General features: G+C 38.9%; 1 non-coding gene across 1 annotated transcript; it reads left to right on the forward strand.

The window, feature by feature from the left end:
• The first annotated feature begins 10,993 nt into the window (after positions 1-10,993).
• On the forward strand, positions 10,994-11,100 carry LOC145637509 (small nucleolar RNA R71). Its single transcript, XR_014114284.1, has one exon. It is a non-coding gene; the product is annotated as a small nucleolar RNA R71 (small nucleolar RNA).

Raw genomic sequence — 11,100 nt, forward strand, 5'->3', positions numbered from 1 at the left:
TGAAGTGAAAGAAGTGGGTGAAAATTTGCTTTTATAATAAATGAAGCGGTGTGAGGGAATTTAGGAAGTTTTCACTGTTTAGTTATTAATTGAACAAATTCAATTAATTTTTCAAAATTTAAACACTGGACGAATCTTTCAAAAATTTTAAATTTCCAAATTCAATTAATCTTGAATGAAGTTTCTATAAAAACACAATTGGAACACGCTTTCAACATGTATGCAGTGTACAAATTTAATAACTTAAGCCGTTGAGAAATTTAATGAACTTACCTTTGGCAGTTAACAACGGTGACACTTTAGCTATGTTTATCACACCAAGTTTGTGGTAGAAGTTCTTTTTGCTCTATTTACAATATTTTTGACTTTGCCATATCTTGGAACTTCAGAGGCTAGTACTTCAGCTTGATCATTCCATGTTCCAGTCTCAATTTCTCAAATCTTTCTCTATTCAAGGGCTTGGTTAGAATATCAGCAATTTGATTTTCAGTTTGGCAAAATTCTAACTTAATATTCCCTTGCTCCACATTATCTTTAAGAAAGTGATGCCTAATGTGGATATGTTTTACCTTTGAGTGTTGAACTGGATCTTTAGAAATACATATAGCACTTGTATTATCACAATAAATAGGCACACAATAAAAAATAATACCAAAATCTCTGACCTGTTGTTTTATCCATAAGACTTGTGAGCAACATGCTGCTGCAGCTACATACTCAGCTTCTGCTGTAGATAAAGCAACTGTGTTTTGCTTCTTGGAACCCCAAGAAACTAAACAAGGTCCTAAAAACTGTACCATACCTGAAGTGCTTTTCCTGTTTACCAAGTCACCTGCATAGTCAGCATTTGTAAAACTATTCAAATTAAAAGAATCACTTCTAGGATAGAAGAGACTCAAATCGTTAGTTCCTTTCAGGTATCTAAGGATTCTTTTTACTGCTGTCAAGTGAGACTCCTTTGGATTTGCTTGGAACCTGGCACACAGACCTACACTAAAAGATATGTCAGGTCTACTAGCTGTTAGATAAAGTAGTGAGCCTATCATACCTCGATACATAGATTGATCAATGCTAGTTTCAGATGGATCTTCATCCAATCTAGTAGCAATTCCCATAGGAGTATTGTTGGTTTTGGCATTTTCCAACTTGTATTTCTTGATCAGTTCCTTAATATATTTTTGCTGATGAATCATAATTCCCTCTTCAGTTTACTTAATTTGCAAACCAAGAAAGAAATTTAATTCTCCAGTCATGCTCATTTCAAATTCTCCACTCATAAGGTCAGCAAAATACTTGCACAGAGATTCGTTAGTTGCACCAAACAAAATATCATCAACATAAATTTGTACAACTAAGATATCAGTTCCATTTGACTTTAAAAACAATGTTTTATCAATTTTGCCACGTTTAAAACCATTAGCCAAAAGGAACTTAGATAATCTTTCATACCATGCTCTAGGAGCTTGCTTTAACCCATAAAGAGCCTTGTCAAGCTTATAGACATGGTTTGGGAACTCTGGATTTTCAAATCCAGGAGGCTGTTCCACATAGACTTCCTCATTTAAGTATCCATTTAAGAATGCACATTTGACATCCATCTGGTACAGCCTAAAACCCATATAAGCAGCAAAAGCAATAAGTAAACGAATAGCTTCTAACCTGGCTACAGGTGCAAATGTTTCTTCATAGTCAATTCCTTCTTGCTGGTTGAAACCTTGTACAACTAGTCTAGCTTTGTTCCTGACAATAATACCATGTTCATCTAGTTTGTTTCTGAATACCCATTTTAGTCCAATGGACTTCTTGTCTTTAGGTCTAGGTTCCAGATGCCAAACTTTATTTCTTTCAAATTCATTTATTTCAGCTTGCATAGCATTAATCCAGTCTGCGTCAGTTAAAGCCTCAACATAATTTTTAGGTTCCATGGAAGAAAGGAATGCATTGAATGCACAGAAGTTCCTAAGCTGAGATCTGGTTTGAGTTCCTTTTGTGATGTCACTCATGATTGTGTCAACTGGATGAGATTTCTGATATTTCCAAGGCCTTGGAGTGAAATCTTTGATTGGATACATCCTCTCTTCATTATTGTTGACTGGTTCTTCTGTAGGAACTTGATTCTGGAACTCAGGTTGAACTTCTTCAGGAGTTTCCACATTTTGGCCTTCATTATGATTTTCAATCTGTTCTTGAAGTTGAGTTCCTGGTGCATTCTCCAACTCTGGTTCAACATTTGCTTCAGGATTTGTTACTTCTGCAATTTCAACTTGCTGCTTCTGCAGTGATACTGATTCCTCATCTGGATTTTGCTTACGCACAAGTCCAATCTCGAAATCATCATCACAATCCTGTACATCAACCAAATTTTCAGTCTCATCAAATATAATATGTACAGACTCCTCAACACACATTGTTCTTTTATTATAAACTCTATAAGCTTTACTATTTGAGGCATATCCTAGGAAAACTGCCTCATCACTACGTTCATCAAACTTTCCCAAGTTCCTTTTACCATTATTGTGAACAAAACATTTACAACCAAAAGATCTAAAGTAAGAAATATTAGGTTTTCTCCCTTTCATAAGTTCATAAGGAGTTTTGTTAGTGATGGCCCTAACAGATACTCTGTTGAGTATATAACATGCAGTGTTCACTGCCTCAGCCCAGAAGTTCCTAGGCAGCTTGCTTGATATCAGCATTGTCCTTACCATGTCTTCAAGACTCCTATTCTTGCGTTCCACTACTCCATTTTGTTGTGGAGTTCTTGGGGCAGAGAAATTGTGATCCATACCATACTCAGCACAAAATTCATCAAATTTTGAATTCTCAAATTCTGTTCCATGGTCAGATCTAAGATGTATCAAATGATTACCTGTTCTTCTCTGTTCTTTCTTAACAAAAGCAATAAACTCATCAAACGTTTCATCCTTGCTTACAAGAAAGAAAACCCAAGTGAACCTTGAAAAATCATCAACAATAACCATTACATATTTCTTACCACTTCTGCTTTGGATTCTCATTGGACCACAAAGATCCATATGAATGAGTTCCAAAGGTCTTTTGGTACTTACCATCTTTTTGGACTTGAAGGAAATTTGGGTCTATTTACCTTTAGCACAAGCTTCACACACTTTATCATACAGAAACTTAATGCAAGGAAGTCCTTCCACTAAGTTCTTAGATCTTAGTTTATCAAGTAAAGAAAAGCTTGCATGGCCAAATCTTTTGTGCCACAACAGAGGATCATCCTCAATAACACTAAGACATGTTAAACTGCTGTTAGGAACCTCGTTAAGATCCACAACATATGTGTTCCCTTTACGAGTTCCTTCTAAAATTATGTTCCCAGTGTCATTGTGGATGATTCTATACTTGTTTGAAGTAAAGCTAACAGAGTTACCTTTGTCACAAAACTGTGAAATACTTAACAAATTGTGCTTGAGGCCCTCGACCAAAAATACATTATCAATAGCATGGGAACATGACCTTCCTATCTTGCCAATAACAATTATATCACCTTTCATATTATCACCAAAGGTCACAGTTCCACCATAGTAGGCATCCAGTGAGAGAAATCTAGTTTTATCTCCAGTCATGTGCTTAGAACAACCACTGTCGAGGTACCAAGTGTTGTTCCCCCTCACTGGAACCTGCAAGGAGAATTAAACGTTAGAGTCAGGAACCCAGGTTTCCTTGGGTTCCTGTGTAACATGGGTTGATTCATTTTTCTTTACCCAGATTTGTTTTACATGTTTGATATTCTTCTGAGTACTTTGTTCTTTCTTAGGACACTTAGCTTGCTTATGCCCTGTATTGCCACAGAAATAACAAACAATGCTACTGGGCAAGTTGACATACTTCTTTTCTTTCTGGAACTTCTTTTTAAAACCTAAACCTTCAGTATTCTTAGTTTGAGCCTTAGTGATCCCTTCAGGAACTCTATACTCCATTGGTTGCTTACCTTTCCTAGCCCTCTCAAGTTCCCCCTCAAGACGTGCCTTATCCGTTTTTAACTCTTCCAACTCATGTTTTAATTTTTCAAAATTCGGATAATCAGTGGGTGGAGGAACTTCAGAGTTAGGAGTATCAACAGTAAGTTTTAACAAAGACAATTCCACATTCAAGAGTATGTTATTTTGTTTGAGGTTCTCAATGGTGTCTTTTAAAATTTTATTATCATCAAACAGACTGAAGAACCTGTATTGAATATCAAACTTCATGTTATCAACCCATTCACTGTTCTCTTTGAAAGTTACTAAAGTTTTATCACTTTGCTGTTTGGATCTATGAAATTCCTTTAAATCTTCTTGAATTTCCAAAACAGTATTTATTAGATTCTCTTTAGACAGATGTTTTAATTGGTTGTAAGAGAACCATACCTCAGACTCAAGCTCCTTTAGCTTGGCAGCTTCATCAGTTTTTGCCATTAAACATAAATGAGCAGTTTCTTCTGATGGTTGATCCTCCTCTTCTTCTTCTGAATCTGTATCTCCCCAAGCAGCAAGCATGGCTTTCTTAACATTGTCCTTGGTGAAGTAAGGCTTGTAGACTCTTGACTCCTTGGATTGCTCCTTGCCTTTAGTCTTTCCTTTCTCTCCATCCTGAACAGGACAATCTTTGATAAAATGATCCTTTGATCCACACTTGAAACACGTTGTGTTTCTGGAACTTGTATACTTCTTGTTCCTGTCAAACTTCCTATTGTTCATCATCTTCTTAAATTTCCTCACTAGCATAGCCCTCTCTTCTTCATCAACATCTGATCCTTCTGAGTCTTCAGCCTTGAGTGCCAAACCTTTATTTCTGGAACTTTCAGTGTTGGAACTCAGATGAAGTTCATGAGTCATCAATGATCTAGCTAGTTGTTCCATATTGAACTTAGTAAAGTCCTTAGCTTCCTGCATGGCAGTAACCTTGGATCTCCAGCGTTCATCTTGTGGTAGGCTTCTTAAGATCTTCCTTGCCTGTTCATCAATAGGAATTTGCCTGCCAAGGGAGTTCAGTTCATTAATAATATCATTGAATCTAGTAAACATCTCTTCTATGGTTTCTTTGGATTGCATTTCAAACCTTTCATACCTAGACATCAATAAATCTATTTTAGAACGTTTTACCTCGTTAGTACCTTCATGAGTTACCTGTAATAAATCCCAAATCTGTTTAGCAGACTTGCATCCCATGATATGATTATGTTCATGGGGTCCAAGTCCACAGTGCAGATACTTTATAGCTAAAGCGTTCATTTCAAGTTTCTGATAATCTTCTTTATCATAATCAGAAATAGATTTAGAAACTACCTCATGCTTGTCATTGGTTTGAGTTATTTCAAAATCACCAGTTTCAATTACACGCCAAACCTGGTAATTTTCGGCCTTGATGAATATCTCCATCCTGTTCTTCCAGTAGGTATAAAACTTACCGTTGAACATAGGTGGACGTTGGGTAGAGTACCCTTCTTCAAGTTTCTCCTTGTAATTAGTCTCTTCAGGAACTTACTCAGCAAAATTATCTGCTTGCACGTGAGAACCGTGCTCTGATACCAATTGTTAATTGAGATGAACACTACAAGAGGGGGGGTGAATTGTAGTTGAGTTCCTAAATAATAATTTTGCAAATATAAAACAGAACAAAATAGGAACTTGCGATGCATAAGATTTTACGAGGAAACCTTCTAGTGCCCAACTAGAAGTAAAACATCGACCCTACCTTAGGGATTTCAAACACAAATAATTCCACTATAATAGGGCAAACACCAAGTTACAACCTATTATAATTCAGCCACTACTCTCAAGTTCCAGAATGAACTTGCTACAGAACAACACCTTGTTCTACCCAGTTTGAGTCCCACACTCAAACTCACTCGTACTCCCTAAGTACAGATCTTCCCCCTTCTCACCAGAAGCTCTCTCTGTATGCAATGATAAAAATACTCTCACCCTAATAAACCCGAAACCAAATACAAGAATTAACACCTAGTATATGATCGGCAAGCTATGCATGAAACTCGAAACTAATATGACAGTATGATAAGCTTGGCAAACTTACGCAACTATAGCTCTGTAAATTCTTCACGCATAAAACTCACAAAAACCTAGGCTCATATTATTCTCTACTATTTATACGAGTATTACCTGTATAAACAGTAGGTTTACATAAAGATAAATAAGTAAAAATTAACTTATCTTAAAACACGGTTTTTTAATTAAATCCTTTGAAGAAAATCTTTTCAGAAAATAAGATAGAAATATTGAACATAATATCTTTTTAACAAACTAATTTTAAAAGATAAATATTTAAAGAAAATCTTTTTCCGATTTCTATCTTTTATCTTTTCCGATTTTAATTTATTTGCCAAGCTAACTGTCACGCTTCTAATAAGTTTCATGCATATCCTACTTAACATATTTAACAATGAATCTAGAAGATAAAATCTTAACTAAAACATTGTTGCGCTGTACTCTTGTTCTGGTAGGTTTACTTGGACTCCATGCTTACTAAGTTCCTCCGAAGATCTTAGCTAGCAATCTTCAAGTTCCTGTGAGGGAACTCAGTTCCTGTTAGAGAACTCTTCTTTTATATTGAATAACTTTCTTGATAAAGAACTCCTTCAAGTCTTCTCAGCTTTAGTTACTTCTTCCATCTCCAAGATCAATTTCACCTAGGCTGCACAAACACTTGAAAAGTCTTTATGAGATGAGTTTGCTGTAACTTAAGTTCCTCATCATCAAAACCTTTAAACATCAACAATAGCGTCGTCGGGAATGTTGCCCCGACGAGCATAATCATCGTACATAGGGTAGAGAGCTCTACCCGGCCTGGTTCCTCTCTAGGTACCCTAACCTCTGGTCTATGGAGCCTACCATCCTCCTAAGGTCAGTATATGAGTGCTCGATACGTCCTAGGGCCTGACCTATACTCTGAAGATCCCAAACAGGGTCAGAGTCAACATGAGGGACGGAGTGGGACATACGAGGTGGAGAGAAAGCCACCTCGGGCTGAGGCTGGGGTGGTGGAAGTGGTGGTGGTGGTGCCTGCCCCCTAGCGTTGGCAACTAAAACATCATAAGTGTAAGAAGGTTGCCCTGGGGGAAAGGCGGTCAAATCAGGACTGGGTAGGAGAAAAATGGGCAAAGGTTGCTCGTTCCCAGTTCGAATACACCAAAAGGGTGTCTGCTCGCTATCGGTCTAACCCACCCCACATCCTCAAAATACCTAGCAGTCATGTAGGTATCTGGTCCACAGTTGGTCAGCTGGTGGGGTCCGTCTACTACAACACTGGCCTTTTTCACCGCTATTCGAGTGATAAGGCCACCTAAACGGATAGGGGTCTTGGAAGTGGTGCTGGCTGTGGCATGCCTACTCAAATGGTGAACTATAAACCTACCTATGTTCAATTTCCCGTACCCATACACATAGTGTCCTATGACAGCTAGTTCGTTAGATTGAGCGTTATGAGGCTCGGCCCTACCTAAAAAACACAAACCCGCAAATCTTTGCCAGATTTTTGGGACAGGGTGGTGAATAGGTTTGGTACTAGCATGTTGGGGGTCGGGGGTAGGCAAACCAGTCAAAGCATAATATAAGTCACCCATTTTATAGTCCGCATGCCACTGGTGAGATAATTCAGAATTTAATTCAAAAATTTTACAAAATTCTACAAAAGTTAAACTAATATTTCTATTATTTAACCTGAAAAATAAATTTGGCCCATTTCTACTACTAACAACATGAAAAGTGGACAAGAATTCACAAGTAAGTTCTCGGTATGTAGGATAGTGCATATCAACAAATTTTCTCATGCCAATGTCATTCAAAAATCGTTTTACAAAATCATACAAACCAAATGATTCTAGGGTAGAGCGGTGTAACCACCGAGAAGGAATTACCTCACGACCGATCAAATGCTCTAGCCGTTCCTTTTGTTCTCGGCTCACAATCCGGATCGTTGGCCAGTACGGGAGTTACAAGTCCGGGTCGTATTCCTCCCTCAAACTGGAGCTCCTACCAAAAATGGACCTAGCCCTCTTTGAAGCTATGTTCAAGAAATGGGTTTGAAAATTTATTGAATTAAAACTGAAAAATTTTTATATGAAAGTGAAGAGGATGAAGAGAGGATCACAAATATGTAAAGAGTTTTGAATTTGGGTAAGAAATGGAGGAGAAATCGTAGAGAGAAGGTAGAGAGAATGTGAGTTTTAGAGAGAGAAAGTAATGGAGGAAAGAAGAAATGGAGAAAGAAAGAAGAAAAGAAAGAAGAAGAAAGGGGCGGATACGCTCGCGCCCGGTCGGGCGATCTTGTTTTTTAAAATTGCTAAGCTCTCGCGCCCGGTCGGGCGATCTAAGGTACCCGATTTTGACCAATTCACGCGCCCGGTCGGGCAATCTTTATTACCAATTTTCCCTTGGTCTCGCGCCCGGTCGGGCGCCTTTTCGCCCGATCGGGCGATCTTGAGGTTCAAAATTTCGCCCTTCTCGCGCCCGGTCGGGCGAGGCTTGCCCGATCGGGCAGATAAATTAGTCCGTATACGACGAATTTCATGCCCGGTCGGGCACCTCTCGCCCGGTCGGGCGAAATTACTTATTTTCAAATCATTGCTCTCGCGCCCGATCGGGCAAGCTTCGCCCGGTCGGGCCCGAGACTAAATCGACGACATATTAATTTTCTTCTTTTCTCCAAAATTTGGCTAACTCTTTTCCTTCAAACCTGTACAAACACTCATAAAACTCATTAAATTCCCTCATCTCTCCTCTCATAAGAAAAAGAAAAGAAAAACTAGACTAAAAAGCATTAAAAATACGGGTTGCCTCCCGCAAAGCGCTGGTTTATCTAGGTCCCGCACGACCTTCTTACCAAGTACAATTTCTAGGACCCTTGGCCTAACGCTTGATTGGGTGGTTTCTCACCCGGTCTAGCGGTGTTTAGGCTGCGATACGGCTTCGTGACATACCCTGTGGGACGCCAAATCTCCTTATCTGGCGGATCCTCCTTGACTTGGACTGGGGGATCTTCAATGCTACGCACTAAAAATCCTCCTTCGATCGAAGGTTGCTCCAAATTGTCATTGTGTTCAACACTTGCAACTCGATCTGGCGAAACACTTACCGTAGGTTCGATTCGCACAGCTTGCTCGATCGGTTCCCCTTGTTCATCCTCGAAACCAAGACCAACATTGTAGAGTGCTCTTTCTATTGCATCGACTTCCTTCTGCCATTTGTCTATCTCATCTGAAAAGGATGCAACACAAGATACTGCCTCCAAGGGATCTTTTTCAAGAGCTTGGGGCTTGTTAGAATAATTTACAACCACATTAACACTGAAACATTTCTCCTCAGTCATGGAGCTTTTAGGGGCATTATTCAGATTAAAAACAACTTTATCATCCCCTACTGATAATGTTAACTTACCACTTCTTACATCTATGACTGCTCCTGTAGTGTTAAGGAATGGTCTACCCAAAATAATTGGGGTTTGCATATCCTCAGCCATATCAAGAACAACAAAATCTACAGGTATATAAAATTTACCTACTCTAACGGGGACATCCTCTAAAACACCTAAGGGGTATTTGAAAGAACGGTCGGCCATTTGTAGAGTTATATTAGTAGCTTTTAATTTACCCATATTCAACTTAGAACACACAGATAATGGCATGACGCTAACACTAGCACCCAAATCACATAATGCATTATCAATCAAGAGATTGCCAATATGACAAGGGATAGAAAAACTACCCGGATCTTTTAATTTAGGTGGAGACTTATTTTGAATTACGACACTACACTCTGCAGTGAAAGCTACTGTCTCTACCTCACTAATAGACCTTTTTATCGTCAATATTTCTTTCATAAATTTTGCATACGAGGGGATTTGTGTGATCAATTCAGTAAAGGGACCTGTTACCTTCAAATCTTTTACCACCTCCAGGAACTTACCAAACTGCTTATCCAAGTTTGTCTTCAATTGACGATTGGGGGAAGGAAGTTTGATAATTGGCTTTGGAGCATTATTATTCTTGTCTGGAGTAGCCACCTTCTCTGGAGTTGTACCCTGCAATGTAGAATTAGATATGTTAGTATTATCCTTTAGCCCTGCAGGGCTATCAACTACATTGTTTGGTTTAACGGAATTAAGATTAGCATTATTTAATAAAACAGGTTCATCAACTCTGGGCATAAAGGGCCCTTCATAGTTTGAACCGCTCCTCAGAGTAATTGCAAATGCTTGATCCGTAGGCCTAGTCGGCTGTGCCGGCAGAGCTCCCTGTTGGCGGGCTTGTAGAGTAGCAGAGAGTTGCGCAATTTGATTATCTACAATTTTATTATGCGCTAGAATTTGATCAATTGTCGCATCTCTGCTCTCCATGTGCTTTTGCATATTGGCCAAAATTGCTCTAATTTCGACTAGGGAAGGGTCAGAAGATGAGGAGGGTTGTTGTGGCTGGTTCTTCTGCCTAGCATTGGGATGATAATATTTCTGCTGCTGTTGCTGTGGTGCTTGTGGTTCTTGTGGTGGTGGATTTTGAACATTAGTGCTCCGGTAGGAAAGGTATGGATGATTCCGATACCCAGGATTGTAAGTGTTGGAGTATGGGTTATTCTGCCTATAAGCTTGGAAGGCATTAACTTGCTCCACGGAACTCCTGCAATCCTGCTCCCAATGACCTACAATACCACAATTTTCACAGAAAGCCTCATTAGAATTATTATTAATCGCAGAAACATTGGCTACATTAGTAGTGCTCAGATTATCTAATTTTTGGCAAATAGAGGTTAGTTAAGCTTGCAAAAAGGATACAGAGTCGACACTATGCTTCCCCTTATTAGCAAATCCTCTAGGGTTCCCATACTGGGAATTGTGTATCGCCATGTCTTCAATAACCTAACCTGCATCATCAACATCAAGATTCATAAATCTCCCACTAGCTGCAGAGTCTAAAATTATTCGTGAAGAATTTCCAAGGCCATTATAAAAGGCTTGGATTAACTGCCATTGTGCTAAATTATGGTGGGGGCAATCTCTTTGTAAATCCTTGAACCTCTCCCAAGCCTCATATAAAGATTCATCGGCTTCTTGGGCAAAGTTCTGGATTGATTTCCGTAGTAC

The sequence above is a fragment of the Chenopodium album genome, chromosome 6, assembly GCF_948465745.1.
Source record: "Chenopodium album chromosome 6, dcCheAlbu1.1, whole genome shotgun sequence".
Lineage (NCBI taxonomy): Eukaryota > Viridiplantae > Streptophyta > Magnoliopsida > Caryophyllales > Amaranthaceae > Chenopodium > Chenopodium album.